This window comes from Chlorocebus sabaeus, chromosome 9 (genome assembly GCF_047675955.1).
Source record: "Chlorocebus sabaeus isolate Y175 chromosome 9, mChlSab1.0.hap1, whole genome shotgun sequence".
In the NCBI taxonomy this organism is placed as follows: Eukaryota; Metazoa; Chordata; class Mammalia; order Primates; family Cercopithecidae; genus Chlorocebus; species Chlorocebus sabaeus.
In genome coordinates this window covers 98,479,369-98,497,240 of record NC_132912.1, presented here as the reverse complement: position 1 = coordinate 98,497,240, position 17,872 = coordinate 98,479,369, and the positions used below count along the sequence as shown (strand labels likewise).

The 17,872-nt window shown below is 39.0% G+C and overlaps 1 protein-coding gene and 1 long non-coding RNA gene across 5 annotated transcripts in view; one reads left to right on the top strand and one right to left on the bottom strand.

Annotated features, from left to right (window-relative positions):
- Positions 1-17,872, bottom strand: part of ENTPD1 (ectonucleoside triphosphate diphosphohydrolase 1) — a 173,636-nt gene that overhangs the window by 114,687 nt on the left and 41,077 nt on the right. The window lies entirely within an intron of this gene.
- The window catches only part of LOC119627954 (uncharacterized), a 170,901-nt gene that overhangs the window by 148,155 nt on the left and 4,874 nt on the right, over positions 1-17,872 (top strand). For all 3 annotated transcript variants that reach the window (XR_005244187.2, XR_012094024.1, XR_012094025.1), the window contains 2 exons: positions 6,657-7,174; positions 7,298-7,596. This is a non-coding gene — a long non-coding RNA (uncharacterized lncRNA). The remainder of the gene's footprint in view (positions 1-6,656; positions 7,175-7,297; positions 7,597-17,872) is intronic.

Sequence of the window (17,872 nt, the reverse complement as noted above, 5' to 3'; positions counted from 1 at the left end):
CACAGTGCCTGGCCACAGTTCTCTATTTTAAACAAAATTAAAATTCAAGGTCACTTCAATCATGTTCTATCAGACGTTGTCGACAACAGGTTACTTTGACAATTGACTCATTCTCTTTACATTTCATCAGGGAGAGAAAGAGTTAGTAAAAAGTAAATTGTTCTAGTACCCAACTTCTGGTTTAACCAGGAGAGGTAAAATCTCATTATAATAACTAGCACTTCATAAATATTTGAAGTTCATCCAAACTGAATATGGAGTAATAGAAACATAGTTTTAACCCCTAACTCATATTACATGAGCCTTTTGACAATATTTAATGCTTTTTATAGGTAATATGCTCTGTGCTACAATTTAATCATGTTGTCCAGGTTCGCACCCTCCTCAGCATCAAGAAAATACTATGGTTAAGTATATATTATCACCAATTCATACAAGAATAATTATAAAAGAGATGGGAGTTTGTGTGTATCTTTCTAAAGGCCTCAGAATTTATCTTAAAAAATAAATCTTCTTTCTCAACAAAAAATTATCATCATTGTCAATTTTGTTGTTTTTTGTAATCGAAAGTAGAAAATTTAAACTGCACTCAGAAAGATGGTGGAAGTTGTTAGAAAGGGGTAAAGATATTTGTCTGTCTTTTAATGATGAAATGGTCTTATAAGTTCTTAGAATAGTAGAATTTTCATTTTTCCTACACCTTTATCCTCTTTCACTGTACTGGTTCATCCGCCTTGCATATAAAATATTTAAGTAATTCTCATTCTTAAAAACAAATTCTGTTGTTTAATGGTATAGATTATTAGTGTTGCAAGATGAATAAGTTCTTGAGATTAGCAGCTCAACAATGTGAATGTACGTAAAAATACTTAAGTGTACAATTAAAAATGATTAATATGGGCCAGGTGCATTGGCCTTCCCTGTAACCCCAGCATTTTGGGAGGCTAAAGCAGTAGGTTGTCTTGATGCCTGGAGTTTGAGACCAGCCTAGGCAACATAACGAGACTCCATCTCTACAAAAATAAAAATAAATTTTAAATGATTAATATGGTAACTTTTTTTTTTGAGACAGAGTTTTGTTCTTGTTGCCCAGGCTAGAGTGCAATGGCAACCCCCGCCTCCCGGGTGCAAGCGGTTATTCTGCCTCAGCCTCCCGAATAGCTGGGATTGCAGGCATGTGCCACCACACCCAGCTAATTTTGTGTTTTTAGTAGACAGGGTTTCTCCATGTTGGTCAGGTGGCTGGTCTTGAACTCCTGACCTCAGGGGATCCGCCCACCTTGGCCTCCCAAAGTGCTGGGATTACAGGCATGAGCCCCCAGGCCTGGCAATATAGTAACTTTTATGTCTATTTATCACAATTTTTAAAAAATTCATTAAAACAAAAACAGCTCCTTCACAAACAAGCTACTTGAGACCATGGTCTACCTTTGCCTTACCTTCATCACCTCCATTCTCTCCTCATTCATTTATTCCTCCTTCCATTGCATTCCCGTTTCTCACCGCACGACCCCAATGAAACTGCCCTAAGATTGCCAATGGCCTCTAAAGTAAAGACCAATTTGTGTTTTATCTTCTTGGATCTCTGTAGCATGGGCCATTGTTGGCCTTCCTTCTTTCTTGAAAATTGATCTCTCCTTATTTTCCAGAACCCCCCTCATGTCAGTTTTTCCTCCTCCATCTGTGTACGATGGCTCCTTTTCAGTCAACTTTTGTGTCTCGTAAATGTTGGTATTCCCTAGACCTTCACCCTTTGCCTTCTCTCCCTACTTCACTTATTCTACCTAGGTCATAACTTCTCATGCCTTTACATTTCTGCCAAATCCACTCCCATGAGCTCTAGATCTATATTTCCATCCACCTACTGGGTGTCAAGAGAATATCCCACAAGCAGCTCAAACTTAGCATCCAAACTGTACTCTGTATCTTTACTTCCAAATCTGCTTCCATCGAGTACCAGTATTCCCTCCTTTTTTTTTTTTTTTTTTTTTTTTTTTTTGAGACGGAGTCTCACTCTGTCACCCAGGCTGGAGTGCAGTGGCACAATCTTGGCTCACTGCAACCTCTGCCTCCCAGGTTCAAGCAATTCTTGTGCCTCAGCCTCCCGAGTAGCTGGGATTGCAGGTGCACACCACCATGCCTGGCTAATTTTGTGTTAGGAAAGACAGGGTTTCGCCATGTTGTCCAGCCTAGTCTTGAACTCCTGACCTCAGGTGATAGGCCGCCTCGGCCTCCCAAAGTCCTGGGATTACAGGCATGAGCCACTGCGCCCGACCCCTACATTAGATAATGGCACCACCATCCACCTAGTCATGCAACCCAGCAACCTCAGGGTCCTCCTAGGCCCCTCCCCACATCCCACATCTTAATGTTTGCCAAATCCTATTGTTTCTACACCTTTAGACCTCTCAAATTCACCTCCTCTCTCCATTCCCATCACTTCTGCCATAGTGCATACTCTCCTCATCTTTCTGAAATCAATATCTGATCATGTCATTGGCAGACTTTAAAAATTCTAGTCTCCTTATCATGCATAAAATAAAATTTAAATTCCTGTCATAGAATATGTAAGGACTCTCTCTACCTCTCTAAACTCATTTCCTGTTATAGGCTTCCTGCACTCCAAAAACTGAATCTAATTCTAGAACCCATAATCCTTGTACAACTCTGAATTTTTGTTTTGAGATGGAGTCTCGCTCTGTCGCCCAGGGTGGAGTCCAGTGGCACTATCTTGGCTCACTGCAACCTCTGCCTTCCAGGTTCAAGCAATTCTCATGCCTCACTCTCCCAAGGAGCTAGGACTACAGGCACATGCCCCTATGGCAGGCTAATTTTTGTATTTTTAGTGGAGACGGGGTTTCACCATATTGGCCAGGCTGGTCTCGAACCCCTGACCTCGTGATCTGCCTGCCTCAGCCTCCCAAAGTGCTGGGATTACACGCGTGAGCCACTGCACCTGGCCACAACTCTAAATGTATACAAGCTATTACACTGCTCAGAATGCTCTTTCCCCTCTTATCCACCTGGTCCTCCTATGTATCTTTCATGACTCAAATATCTGGTCCCCTGTGTTAGGCTGTTTTTGCATTGCAATAAAGAAATACCTGAGACTGGGTAATTTTTTATAAAGAGAGGTAATGGCTCTGCAGTCTGTACAAGAAGCATGGCACCAGCATCTGCTTCTGCTGAGGACCTCAGGAAACTTAGAATCATGTCAGAAGGTGAAGGGGGAGCTGGTACATCACATAGCAAGAGAGGGAGCACAAGAGAGAAAGGGGAGGTGCTAGACTGTTTTAAACAACCAGATTTCAAATGAACTCATTTTCACCAAGTCATTCATGAGGGATCTGCCCCCAGGACCCAAACACCTCCCACCAGGTCCCACCTCCAACATTAGGGATCACATTTCAACATGAAATTTGGAAGTGACAGATATCCAAACCACATCATCCCCTATGAAGTTTTGCCTGACCCATCCTCGCTCCTTTCCCACAGATACACTGTTCTGACCCACAGAAGAGACGCCACTCGTGTTATCATGTTTTATAATTTCATTTACATCTCAGGCCATAAACCTTGGAGTCATATTTGAATCCTCTTTCCTTACAATCCAAGTCCAACCCTTTGGCAAATTCGGCGGGTCCTATCTTCCAGATACATCCAGGACCTGACTCTTCTCATTACTTCTACTGCTACCACACTGATCCAAGCCACATCATCTCTCACCTGTATCCTGTATTATCGTGATAGCCTCCTCACTGGTCTCCTCCCAGATTCTGCTCTTCAAACTCCTCAGCCTATTTTCAACCCAGAACCCATAATAATTCAGTTAAAATTAAACAAAACAAAAGATTATGGAACTCTTTTGCTCAAAACTTATAAAAGGCGCCATCTCACCCCAAGAAAAGCCAAAGTCCTTCCAGCTTCCCACCAGGCCCTGCCTGACCTGCTCCTCATCACCTCTATTTCTTTCCTACTACTGTCCTCTTCTTGCTCCCTCTGCTCCAGCCTCCGAGTCTTTGCACATGCTGTTCTTTCTGCCTGGAATGCTCTCCTCCCGAATATCTACATGGCTCATTCCCTCCTTCCCTATAGGTTTTTAGTAAATTATTACCTTCTATCCCAGCACCAAGATTGCTATTTCTAAATGCTATTTTCTACTAAAATGGTCTAAAGTCCTTTGGAAAAATAGCCAACCAAGTCTGGGGCAGGAAGTATACCAGAAAGCAAGGACACTATCTAAAATTACTAGGGTTGTGTCAAAAGGACTCAGGAGCCAACTTTCAGTGGCTCCTACTGGCCAAAATAGAAAAAAAGAAGAAATTTGAGCAGCAATAAAAAGAATAACTGCGATAGATTGAAATGTATCAGATATATTGAGATCCACATAGTCATAATGATACTATGAAGAAATCACTGTTCACTTTTAGAACCAATTCATTATGGTGAAAACACACAAGGGGAATAATAGCAACACTCAACCTCCCTTTGCTGCACAAACTGTACCCCAGGAGAACCAAATCATTGATGGGGAAAGTCTCTTTAAAGTATTCCAGATAATGAAAGACTAAAATTGGTAGCATTTGGGTATCACCATTTTGCAATACCTCACAAAGGAATGAATATAAACAATAATCATCAATGACTGTTCACATAACAAAAGAGGGTACAAACATTCATTTGGTGCCTTCTGATAGAAGCACACATCACATCCTCTGAAGCTGTCTTCCCAAAAGTGGAAGCTTCTAAACCTAATACCAGCTTATGGGAAAAAGAAAGCATGGATAAACACGTTAAAAAAATACAACAGGAATGCAATCAGTAAAATCCGGTTTGTAGGAGACTAGATTAAAGCAATCAATAAAACAACTCAACTTCTTGAACAAATAAATTGCAGAGAAGAAAAAAAATAATGAGGTACCTATAATTAAAAGAGATTTAAAAAGATATACCAACAAAATTAATACCAGGATCTTGAAATTCTGATTCAAACCAATGTAAAAGAAAAAGAAAATCAAAGAAATTTGAAAATGGACTAGATATTTTATAATATTATAGAACTGTTAACTTTTAAGGTATGATAGTAGTACTGTGGCTGTAATTTTTCCAAAGTCCTTATCTACTGGAGACACACACTGAAATATGTACAGATGAAATCTGGGGTTAGTTTCAAAAAGGGGAGGAATAGGTGAGGTACAGATAAAACAAGATTAGGGATGACATTATAACTGCTGAAGCTGGATGGTATACGGGGATATGTTTTATTATTCTCTCTACTTTCTATGTTTGAAATTTTTTGCAATAAAAGGCAAAAAAGAATCCTGGTGAAAAAGTGGGAGATTATTTGATATGCAGTGGTTATATGGGGTGTTATTACTGGTATTTGAGGAATGTAACTGAATGTTTCCTGAGTCAGTAGACATATGCAAAATGGACTTGGGTAGTTACAAATAATGCTACAATTTGGCAAGATGATCCTCACAAAGTAGGCTATTTCACTTTAGGGGCAAATAGGAAAAAGAAATCATTTGCCAGAAAAGTATAAGTAATTGGACAATAAACTGATCACAGCTAAAAACAAACAAACAAACAAAAAAACTGTTAAATGAGTGTAAGCAAGAAACATATTCACCATGCAATTTGTCTATAGTGTAATAATCAGGGAGCAATATCAAGGTTTCCTTAGATTTCCCTGTGGAACTTAACATTAGGTGTAGAAATCAGGAAGGACCATACACAATGTCCAACATGCAATATGTTGTTGTGGTTTGATAGTTTAAGGCAGGCTCCATAAACCCAACAGTGACCAAGCAGGCACCACATAAATTGGACTAAGTAGTAATGGTAGTTTCTGCATCACTAGGGGCCAGATAGTAGGGACAGGAAGGACGGAGCTAGTCGGATAGCGTGGAAGATGAACATTCTGTTCTCTATATTGTTTCTAATTCTCCATTAAAACAGAAGCCTATTGATAAAACTCATGAGAGGTGGTACTCTGGTTTTACGTATCCTAAAATAAATGCCCAGGGTAACTACTGTATGAAATGATATGTTTTGCCAATTCCAAGAATGCCTGTGTTTATGTATTCAACTTTAGTTATAGATGAATATACAAAGAGGTTCTTCATAACATATGAAAAGTGTTCAAAATATTACGACATTTGAACATTTTGATTTGAATCAAAATATTATGATTGCTCATGGTCAATTTCAAGGTTAAAAGGAGACTGTAAAAGAATGGATTTTTATAATTGAGATGCCATAGATATGGTAAATCACAATACTTCAAAAATTTGGGGGTAAAATGTTACATGTTATATGGCAATTAACAAATCTAATCTCGGGAATTCAAAATTATTTTCCTACCAGCAAGAAATCCATGCCCCATCTTTTTTATGATGCCTATAAACCAAGATAATAAGTCAGTACTATTTGGTGTTGGTGAATGCATATTCAACGAACCAAAGTTGTCAACAAATTTAGAAAACCGTATCAAATTTTCCTGACACTACTTGACATTGTGCTTTGACAGTCTATCAGTACTACACATACATGTTTTATCAAAAGAGAAATACTGATTACATTAATTCAGTTGAATTTGTATTTCTCTACTATCAATAACAACTTCTCTCCTCACTCCGTCTGCTTACTTACAGATATCCAGAGATGAAGAGGACCCTGTGGTGGGCAGAAGGAGCAGAGAAAAAGGGATGTATCTGAAAGTGTTTCAAGAGTATTTAGAATGCACCCTTGTTCAAAAAATGCCCCGTCCCTTCTTGTGGAGAGTAATAGGAGAGGCAATGCCTCTTTAGTCAGAGTCATGGTTCTCCACTTTGGCTGCACACTATAATCACTTGGCCCAATTATAAAAAATACTAATGCCCATCCCAACTCTCAGAGATTGGAATTTAATTGAGTTTGGGGTAGGTTTCAGACATTTTTTTTAAAAGGCCAAGATTATTTTAGAGTGCCGTCAGGGCATTAAGAAGATCTGGATTCAATTCTTTTTGTATGATCTTAGACAAGTTAGTGAGCCCTTCTGAACCCCAATGTATCCATAAAATAAAGGTTTTTTTTTTTTTTAAATCTACTTCACAGAGCCATGTTGAGGGGAAAAAAGAGAATAAATACATGAGAACTCCCAACACAGACTCTGGCACATAGGTGGCACTCAGTAAGTGTGAGTTCCCTTCCTCTTCACTATGCGCTAATCTATGTTCAGATTAAACAAAACGTTGCCTTTTGTACTTGTGTCTCTTGCTTTTTCCCCCTCTGATATCTTCCACTTATTTTTCAGAAGTAACCTAAGGGTACTTGAAGGAAATGAGAGTCAAAGTCCTTTCCCTTCTGTAGCACAAAGGGCCTCTCCACCCCTTTTCCCAAAGTTAAGTGATTCTATGTATTCAACTAGCAACTGTGGGACTGAGGCCATGTTGGGAGAGGGACTGAAGTATGACCTGACATCACCCATGTCTTCCCATTTCCAGGTAGTCAGGGAGGAATGCCCTAACTGAGCTTGGGGAAGCCCTTGAATGTTGGAGAATGGCCAACTCTTCCAAAGTGAAAGTATACAACCCAACATGGCAGCAGGAGAAGGTAAGCCTAGAGTACACAGCACAGCAGCTTCAAGCAGAGCAGACACTCAGTGAGAGTTTGCTGAACTGAAATGAAGATCCTATGCTACAGCAAGTATCTAACCCAGCTCTAGTACTCAATGAAGTCAGTGCTGTGTAGGCATTACCTTAATTTTTTTAGCTATAACTACTACTTCTCTCTTGCCTTGCATGAGTGGATTCTCTTACATAAATGTTCTTTTGAAATATCCCCTTTAACTCCTTTATCCTACTCCCCACATCAAGTGCCTCAATTTGTCTAAATGTCTCAAAGGTCTGCAAAGATAATAAGTGACTGTCACTTCATCAAAAATGGTAAGATTGGCCAGGTGCAGTGGCTCAAATCTGTAATCCCAGCACTTTGGGAGGCCAATTCAGGAGGATTGCTTGAGGCCAGGAGAGCAGCCTGGACAACATAATGGATCTCATCTTTAAAAATTGAAAATTAAAAAATTAGCTGGGCATGGTGGCTCATGTCTATATCCCATCTACTCAGGAGGCTGAGGCAAGAGGATCACTTGAGCCCAGGAGTTCAAGGCTGCAGTGAGCTATGATTGTGCCACTGCACTCCAACCCAAAAGACTCTATTTCTAAAAAAAAAGAAAAAAAAAGTAAGATGTTATTGCTACTTCAAAACACAAACCCAAATCTGTGAATTGCCAAGTATAATTGATAAAAGCTATAATTTCTTTAAGGTCAAAAATACTCATTTTCAAACAAAGTACTCATTATCTAGGAAAGACCAATCAATTTATTAGAGCTCCAAACCTAAAAATATTTTTAAAACTTTAAATTTTTTAAAAAACTGCTAAATTTAAAGAGACACAATAAATAGATGAGTGATTACCAAAGATTCATCAGGGTAGGGAAAGGTTGAATAGGTAAAGCAGAGGGGATTTTTTTGAGTGATAAAGTTTTTCAGTATGATACTGTAATAGTGGATACATGACAATACGCATTTGTCAAAATCTATAGAATTTTAAATCACAAAGAACAAACCTTAACCCATACAAAGTTTTCAAAAATTATTCAGGAAGTCAAGGGAGCCCAGAATGAAATGTAAATTGCGACAAAATAATGGAACTGTATTATGAATGTGTGAAACACCTCACAGAGGGAAGTAGAGGAAAAGGGTGCTAAGGGTGCTAACCTAGTCACTTTTTTTTTTTTTTTCTTTGAGACAGAGTCTCACTCTGTCACAGAGGCTGGAGTTCAGTAGCATGATCTTGGCTCACTGCAACCTCTGCCTCCCTGGTTCAAGCAATTCTTGTGCCTCAGTCTCGCAAGTAGCACACCACCACGCCTGGCTAGTTTTTGTATTTTTAGTCAAGATGGGGTTTCACCATGTTGGTCAGGCTGGTCTTGAACTCCTGGCCTCAAGCAATCCACCTGCCTTGGCCTCCCAAAGTGCTAGGATTACAGGCATGAGTCCCCACTCCTGGCCCTAAGTCACTTTAGATGTGAGTAAAGTCTGTAAGACCAGAGGCAAAAGGAACTATATGAAAGTACATTACACTGTTTCCCAAGATTCATAATTCTGAAACCACTATACATGTATACTGGAATCAGAAAATTACATAAATGGATGACAGACAATAAGAGTCAGGCTTCTCACTGTTGGAGTGGAAGGTTATAGAGAAGTAAGGGGAAATGGCTAGAATGATCCATGTGGTAATGGAGTAAGGTTACAGATATCAGTATGAACTCCGGTTTACCTTAATAGGGACACATATGAATAAATGTAGAACTACTTATCGTTGTGCATATATATATATATATATATATATGTATGTGGTTTAAAATACATCTATATTTTCTTGCTCTGTCAGCTGAGTAGGCCTATAAGCAATGATACTCCAGTAGCAATAAGCACATCTAACCCCCAGATTTTTGTTTCTATAACCATTCTCCAATAAAAGGAACCAGAATTCCCCTGATAAACAGCCGACTCTAGGCTGGGGACAGGAAATATTACAAGGTAATCCTAGAGTATCTTGTGGCGCCAGAAAGTAAGAAAGTAATTAAGAAAAAAAAAAAGCTTACAATGATGTACAAGGATGGGGTGTGTCAAAGTGACACAGGAGCCAATAGAGCTTCCAATAGCCAAAGTTAAAATAATTTGAACAATAAAATAGAATCGTATTCAATGATAATCAAAGTATAAAATAAATATCTATGAGTCTATACTGAAATAGACTATTAAGACTATTAGTGTATTTATGAAATAGAATATTTAACAAATGAATTATTAAATAAACAAATGGGAGAGAATAGACAAATCCATACAGAAGAATTTCAAATGAGTTACATAAATACTCCACTCTCTAGGAGGTAAAGCATAACTCCCCACTCCTTAAGTATGGCCTGCCTAGTGACTTCTTTCCAAAGAGTTCAGCAGAGAAAAAGAGTAAGAAAGGGTGACTTTACAGTGGAAAAACCTGACAAACACTACCTCAGCAAGGCCATCTAGATCAACATCAACAGTAATAAATCATGTTGATAACTCATATCCTTGGTATGATGTGATGAAAATGGCATTCTGTGGTCTTCCTCCAAAAAGTACATAACTCGAGTCTAATCATGAGAAATATATCAGACAAATTCCAATTGAAGGACATTATACAAAATTTCTTACCAGTATTTCTCAAAGCTGCTAAGGTCATCAAAAATAAAGTCTGAGAAATTCTCACAGCCAAGAGGAGCCTAAGGAGTCATGAAGATTAAATGCAATTTGAAATCTTGGGACAGAAAAGAACATTGGGTAAAAACTAAAGAAATCTGAATAAAGTATGGACTTTAGTTGATATTAAGGTATCAATATTGGTTCATTTATTGTATTAAATGTACCACACTAATATAGGATGTTAATAATCAGGGAACTGGGTAGAGAGTACCTGGTAACTTTCTGTACTATCTTCGTAACTTTTCTGTAAATTGAAAACTATTCTATAATTAAAAGTTTATTTTTAAAAATATGTTAACAGTGTATAGATATTTAACTGCAGCTGTTGTGAAGCCCATCTTTGTTAAAGTAACTACTTTAATGACATGACATGATTTTGCAAAAGCATTTGTTACACATGATTTCTTGTTCAAACAGAATTCATTGCGTCCACATCCAGCAAAGCAAAGTTAACTCAGGCTGTGTGCCAAGACACGGAAATGGCCTTGTTACACTGAACTCAATGTGAAAACATAGTAGTATTCAAATCTTTCCATCCACGACACGCAATATTCCCATTGGTCTAAAAAAAAAAAAAAAAAAAAACAGAAGAAGAAGAAGAAAAAGAAAAAGAAAGTCTCTAAGTTGATTTTCTAGTATCTTAAAAAGTTTCCAAATACATGTCACTGGGGAGAAGTCAGCAACTCCCCGGGGGGAGGGCAGGAAGGAGTACCGACTGCTGGTTGCAGCACTTGAAAAAAAATAACAAAAGGAAGGAAAAGGCCTAGGCTTCTCCAGACGGGGTTACCCTTATTTGGGAACATCGCCAGATAACTTAAAGTAGCTCTGAGAGGCAGAAAAGCTGGTGTTGAGCAAAATTTACCACACTGACCAACTTAAGTGCCCCAGAATTGTATTAATACTTGCCAAGCAATCAAGACTCCAAACAGCATAAATCTCTTTGTTCCACTTTTGGACCTTGCTGTTCCTAAGAGTCAGTGGAAAGTTTTGAAGAACACATGGCCCTTAGACTGATGCCGATGACCTTATCAGCATGGCCCACACGCCCAGCTTTTGAGGACAATAATATCCCACAATACCAGACCAGTCTATAGCAGGAAGCTCCTATGTTGCTGTTAACGCCTCCGCCTTTGCAGAGATCAGCCAGAGGTGACAAATCTTTGAGGTAATGCCAAAATCAGGCCTCCTGTTCTCCTTTACATTAGGCCCTTCATCCTCTGGGGGCCAGTAAAGTCTGAAGAAATAGGAGAACAGAAAAAGATAATAGTAATAGTAATTTTCACACTTTTGAGATCATTACTTAGCCTAAGATGATTCTCTCAGCTCATCCTGCAGGGTCTGGCTCAAACCTTAAATCTTTCAAGTCTTCCAGCTAACTCTCTCTCCTCCAAATTCTAAGAGCCTTTCATAAGTGCCCAGCAACATGGGAATTGCTTAATGCCTCACACTGCTGACTTTTCATATTGTATGTTTCTTACAGGCATACTCCACTTGCTTGTGCTCGGCTATATTGTGTTTCACAGACATTGCAGTCTTTACAAATTGAAGGTTTGTAGCAACCCTGCATTGAACAAGTCCGTCACTGCTATTATTGCAGTACCATGTGTTCACTTCATGTCTCTGTAGCACATCTTGGTAATTCTTGCAATATTTAAAAATTTTCATTATTATTATACTTCTTATGATGATCTGGGATCAGTGATGTTTCATATTAAAATTGTAACTGTTTTGGGGCACCATGAACCATGCCCATATAAGATGGTGAACTTAATTGATAACTGCTGTTTGTGGTCTGATTGTTCCACTTCCTGGCTGTCCCACTATCTCCCCCTCTCCTTGGGCTTCCCTATTCCTTGAGACACAATATATTGAAATTAGGCCAATTAATAACCTTACAAGGGACTATAAGTGTTCAAGTAAAAGGAAAAGTCACACATCTCTCACTGGAAATCAAAAGCTAGAAATGATTAAGCTTAGCAAGGAAGGCATGTCGAAAGCTGAGATAGGTGAAAAGCTAAGCTGCTTGCAGAAAACAGCCAAATTGTGAATGCAAAGAAAAAGTTCTTTTAAAAAAGTAAACACACTACTCCAGTGAACACACAAATGATAAGAAAGAGAAACAGCCTTATTACTGATATGGAGAAAGTCTGAGTGTTCTGGATAGAATATCAAACCAGTCACAACATTCCCTTGAGCCAAAACCTAATCCAGAGCAGCACCTTTACTCTCTTCAGTTCTGTGAAGGCTGAGAGAGGTGAGGAAGCTGCAGAAGAAAAGTCAGAAGCCAGCAGAGGTTGGTTCATGAGGTTTAAGAAAATAAGCCATCTCCATAATGTAAAAGTGCAAGGTGAAGCAGCAAGTGCTGATGGAGAAGCTGCAGCGAGGTATCCAGAAGAGCATGCTAAGATCATTGATGAAAGTGGCTACACGAAACAACAGCTTTTCAATGTAGATGAAATAGCCTTCTTTTGGAATAAGATGCCATCTTGGATGCCATATTAGGCCCTTCATCCTCTGGGGGCCAGTAGAGTTTTTCATAGCTAGAGAGGAGAAGTCAATCTTCAAATCTTCCAAGGAGAGGATGACTCTCTTGTTAGGGCCTAATGAAGCTGGTGACTTTAAGTTAAAGCCATTGTTAACTGACCATTCTGAAAATCCTAGGGCCTTTAAGAATTACGTTAAGTTGGCCAGGCACGGTGGCTCACGCCTGTAATCCTAGCACTTTGAGAGGCCAAAGCAGGCAGATCACCTGAGGTTAGGAGTTCGAGACCAGCCTGGCCAACATGGTAAAATCCCATCTCTAAAAATACAAAAAATTAGCAGGGTTTGGTGGTGCACGCCTGTAGTCCCAGCTACTCGGGAGGCTGAGGCATGAGTATCACTTGAACCCAAGAGGTGGAAGTTGCAGTGAGTCAAGATCATGCCACTGCACTCTAGCCTGGGTGACAGAGACTCCGTCTCAAAAAAAAAAAAAAAAAAATTATGTTAAATCTACTCTGCCTGTGCTCTATAACTGGAACAAAAAAGGCTGGATGACCATAAATCTGTTTACAGCATGGTTTACTGAATATTTTAAGCTAACTGTTGATGCGTGCTGCTCAGAAAAAAATATTCCTTTCAAAATATTACTGTCCATTGACAATGCACTTGATCACCCAGGAGCTCTGATGGAGATGTACAAGGAGATGAATGTTATTTTTATGCATGCTTACACAACATTCATTCTGCAGCCCACAGATCAAGAAGTAATTTCAAGTCTTATTACTTACAATACATTTCACAAGGCTGTAGCTACCATAGGTAGTTCCTCTGTTGAATCTGGGCAAAGTAAATCAAAAATTTTCTGGAAAGGATTCACCATTCTAGATATCATTAAGAACATTCGTGATTCATGGGAGGAGGTGAAAATATCAACATTAACAAGAATTTGGAAGAAGTCCATTCCAGCCCTCATAAATGACTTGGAGGGGTTCAAGACTTCAGTGAAGGAAGTAACTGCAGATGAGGTGGAAATAGCAAGAAAACTAGAATTAGAAGTGGAGTCTGAAGATGTGACTGAGTTGTTACAATCTCGTGATACAACTGGAGTAGATGAGGACTTGCTTCTTATAGATAAGAAAAGAAACTGGTTTCTTGAGATGGAATCTATTCCTGGGGAAGATGCAGTGAACACTGTTGAAATGACAGGAAAGGATTTAAAATGTTACATGAGGAATTGAACTCAACTCTGCACCAAGCGGACCTAATAGACATCCACAGAACTCTCCACACCAAATCAACAGAATATACATTCTTCTCAGCACCACATCGCACTTATTCGAAAATTGACCACATATTTGGAAGTAAAGCACTCCTCAGCAAATGTAAAAGAACAGAAATTATAACAAACTGTCTCTCAGACCACAGTGCAATCAAACTAGAGCTCAGGACTAAAAAAATCAATCAAAACCACTCAACTACATGGAAACTGAACAACCTGCTCCTGAATGACTACTGGGTACATAACAAAATGAAGGCAAAAATAAAAATGTTCTTTGAAAGCAATGAGAACAAAGATACAACATACCAGAATCTCTGGGACACATTTAAAGCAGTGTGTAGAGGGAAATTTATAGCACTAAATGCCCACAAGAGAAAGCAGGAAAGATCTAAAATTGACACTCTAACATCACAATTAAAAGAACTAGAGAAGCAAGAGCAAACACATTCAAAAGCTAGCAGAAGGCAAGAAATAACTAAGATCAGAGCAGAACTGAAGGAGATAGAGACACGAAAAACCCTCCAAAAAATCAATGAATCCAGGACCTGGTTTTTTGAAAAGATCAACAAAATTGATAAACCGCTAGCAAGACTAATAAAGAAGAAAAGAGAGAAGAATCAAACAGACACAATAAAAAATGATAAAGGGGATATCACCACCGACCCCACAGAAATACAAACTCCATCAGAGAATACTATAAACACCTCTACGCAAATAAACTAGAAAACCTAGAAGAAATGGATAATTTCCGGGACACTTACACTCTCCCAAGACTAAACCAGGAAGAAGTTGAATCCCTGAATAGACCAATAGCAGGCTCTGAAATTGAGGCAATAATTAATAGCCTACCAGCCAAAAAAAGTCCAGGACCAGATGGATTCACAGCCAAATTCTACCGGAGGTACAAGGAGGAGCTGGTACCGTTTCTTCTGAAACTATTCCAATCAATAGAAAAAGAGGGAATCCTCCCCCAACTCATTTTATGAGGCCAACATCATCCTGATACCAAAGCCTGGCAGAGACACAACAAAAAAAGAGAATTTTAGACCAATATCCCTGACGAACATCCATGCAAAAATCCTCAATAAAATACTGGCAAACCGAATCCAGCAGCACATCAAAAAGCTTATCCACCATGATCAAGTGGGCTTCATCCCTGGGATGCAAGGCTCGTTCAACAAATGCAAATCAATAAACATAATCCAGCATATAAACAGAACCAAAGACAAAAACTACATGATTATCTCAATAGATGCAGAAAAGGCCGTTGACAAAATTCAACAGCCCTTCATGCTAAAAACTCTCAATAAATTCGGTATTGATGGAATGTATCTCAAAATAATAAGAGCTATTTATGACAAACCCACAGCCAATATCATACTGAATGGGCAAAAACTGGAAGCATTCCCTTTGAAAACTGGCACAAGACAGGGATGCCCTCTCTCACCACTCCTATTCAACATAGTGTTGGAAGTTCTGGCTAGGGCAATCAGGCAAGAGAAAGAAATAAAGCGTATTCAGTTAGGAAAAGAAGTCAAATTGTCCCTGTTTGCAAATGACATGATTGTATATTTAGATAACCCCAACATCTCAGCCCAAAATCTCCTTAAGCTGATAAGCAACTTCAGCAAAGTCTCAGGATACAAAATTAATGTGCAAAAATCACAAGCATTCTTATATACCAGTAACAAACAAACAGAGAGCCAAATCATGAATGAATTTCCATTCACAATTGCTTCAAAGAGAATAAAATACCTAGGAATCCAACTTACAAGGGATGTAAAGGACCTCTTCAAGGAGAACTACAAACCACTGCTCAGTGAAATAAAAGAGGACACAAACAAACGGAAGAACATTCCATGCTCATGGATAGGAAGAATCAATATCGTGAAAATGGCCATACTGCCCAAGGTAATCTATAGATTCAATGCCATCCCCATTAAGCTACCAATGACTTTCTTCACAGAATTGGAAAAAACTGCTTTAAAGTGCATATGGAACCAAAAAAGACCTCGCATTGCCAAGACAATCCTAAGTCAAAAGAACAAAACTGGAGGCATCACGCTACCTGACTTCAAACAGTACTACAAGGCTATAGTAACCAAAACAGCACGGTACTGGTACCAAAACAGAGATATAGACCAATGGAACAGAACAGAGTCCTCAGAAATAATACCACACATCTACAGCCATCTGATCTTTGACAAACCTGAGGAAAATAAGAAATGGGGAAAGGATTCCCTATTTAATAAATGGTGCTGGGAAAATTGGCTAGCCATAAGTAGAAAGCTGAAACTGGATCCTTTCCTTACTCCTTACACGAAAATTAATTCAAGATGGATTAGAGACTTAAATGTTAGACCTAAAACCGTAAAATCCCTAGAAGAAAACCTAGGAAATACCATTTAGGACATAGGCATGGGCAAGGACTTCATGACTAAAACACCAAAAGCAATGGCAACAAAAGCCATAATTGACAAATGGGATCTAATTAAACTAAAGAGCTTCTGCACAGCAAAAGAAACTACCATCAGAGTGAACAGGCAACCTACAGAATGAGAGAACATTTTTGCAATCTACTCATCTGACAAAGGGCTAATATCCAGAACCTACAAAGAACTCAAACAAATTTACGAGAAAAAAACAAACAACCCCATCAAAAAGTGGGCAAAGGATATGAATAGACATTTCTCAAAAGAAGACATTCATACAGCCAATAGGCACATGAAAAAATGCTCATCATTACTGGCCATCAAAGAAATGCAAATCAAAACCACAATGAGATACCATCTCACACCAGTTAGAATGGCAATCATTAAAAAGTCAGGAAACAAGAGGTGCTGGAGAGGATGTGGAGAAATAGGAACACTTTTACACTGTTGGTGGGATTGTAAACTGGTTCAACCATTGTGGAAAACAGTATGGCGATTCCTCAAGGATCTAGAACTAGAAATACCATATGACCCAGCCATCCCATTACTGGGTATATACCCAAAGGATTATAAATCATGCTGCTATAAAGACACATGCACATGTATGTTTATTGTAGCACTATTCACAATAGCAAAGACTTGGAATCAACCCAAATGTCCATCAGTGACAGACTGGATTAAGAAAATGTGGCACATATACACCATGGAATACTATGCAGCCATAAAAAAGGATGTGTTTGTGTCCTTTGTAGGGACATGGATGCAGCTGGAAACCATCATTCTCAGCAAACTACCACAAGAACAGAAAACCAAACACCGCATGTTCTCACTCATAGGTGGGAATTGAACAATGAGATCACTTGGACTCTGGAAGGGGAACATCACACACTGGGGCCTATTATGGAGAGAGGGGAGAGGGGAGGGATGACATTAGGAGTTATACCTGATGTAAATGACGAGTTGATGGGTGCGATGAGTTGATGGGTGCAGCACAGCAACATGGCACAAGTATACATATGTAACAAACCTGCATGTTGTGCACATGTACCCTAGAACTTTAAGTATAATAAAAAAAAATGTTACATGAACTTACTTGATAAAGCAGCTGCAGGGCTTGAGATGACTGACACCAATTTTGAAAGTCCTACTGTGGATAAAATGCTATCAAACAGCATCACATGCTACATATAAATCTGTCATAAAAGGAAGAGTCAATTGATGAGGCAAACTTCCCTGTTGTCTTCTTCTAAGAAATTGCCATAGTCACTCTAACCTTCACCATGCTAATCAGTCAGTAACCATTAACATAGAGGTAAAATCCCCCAACAGCAAAAAGATTACAACTCACAGAAGGTTTAGATGATCAGTAGCATTTTTAACAATA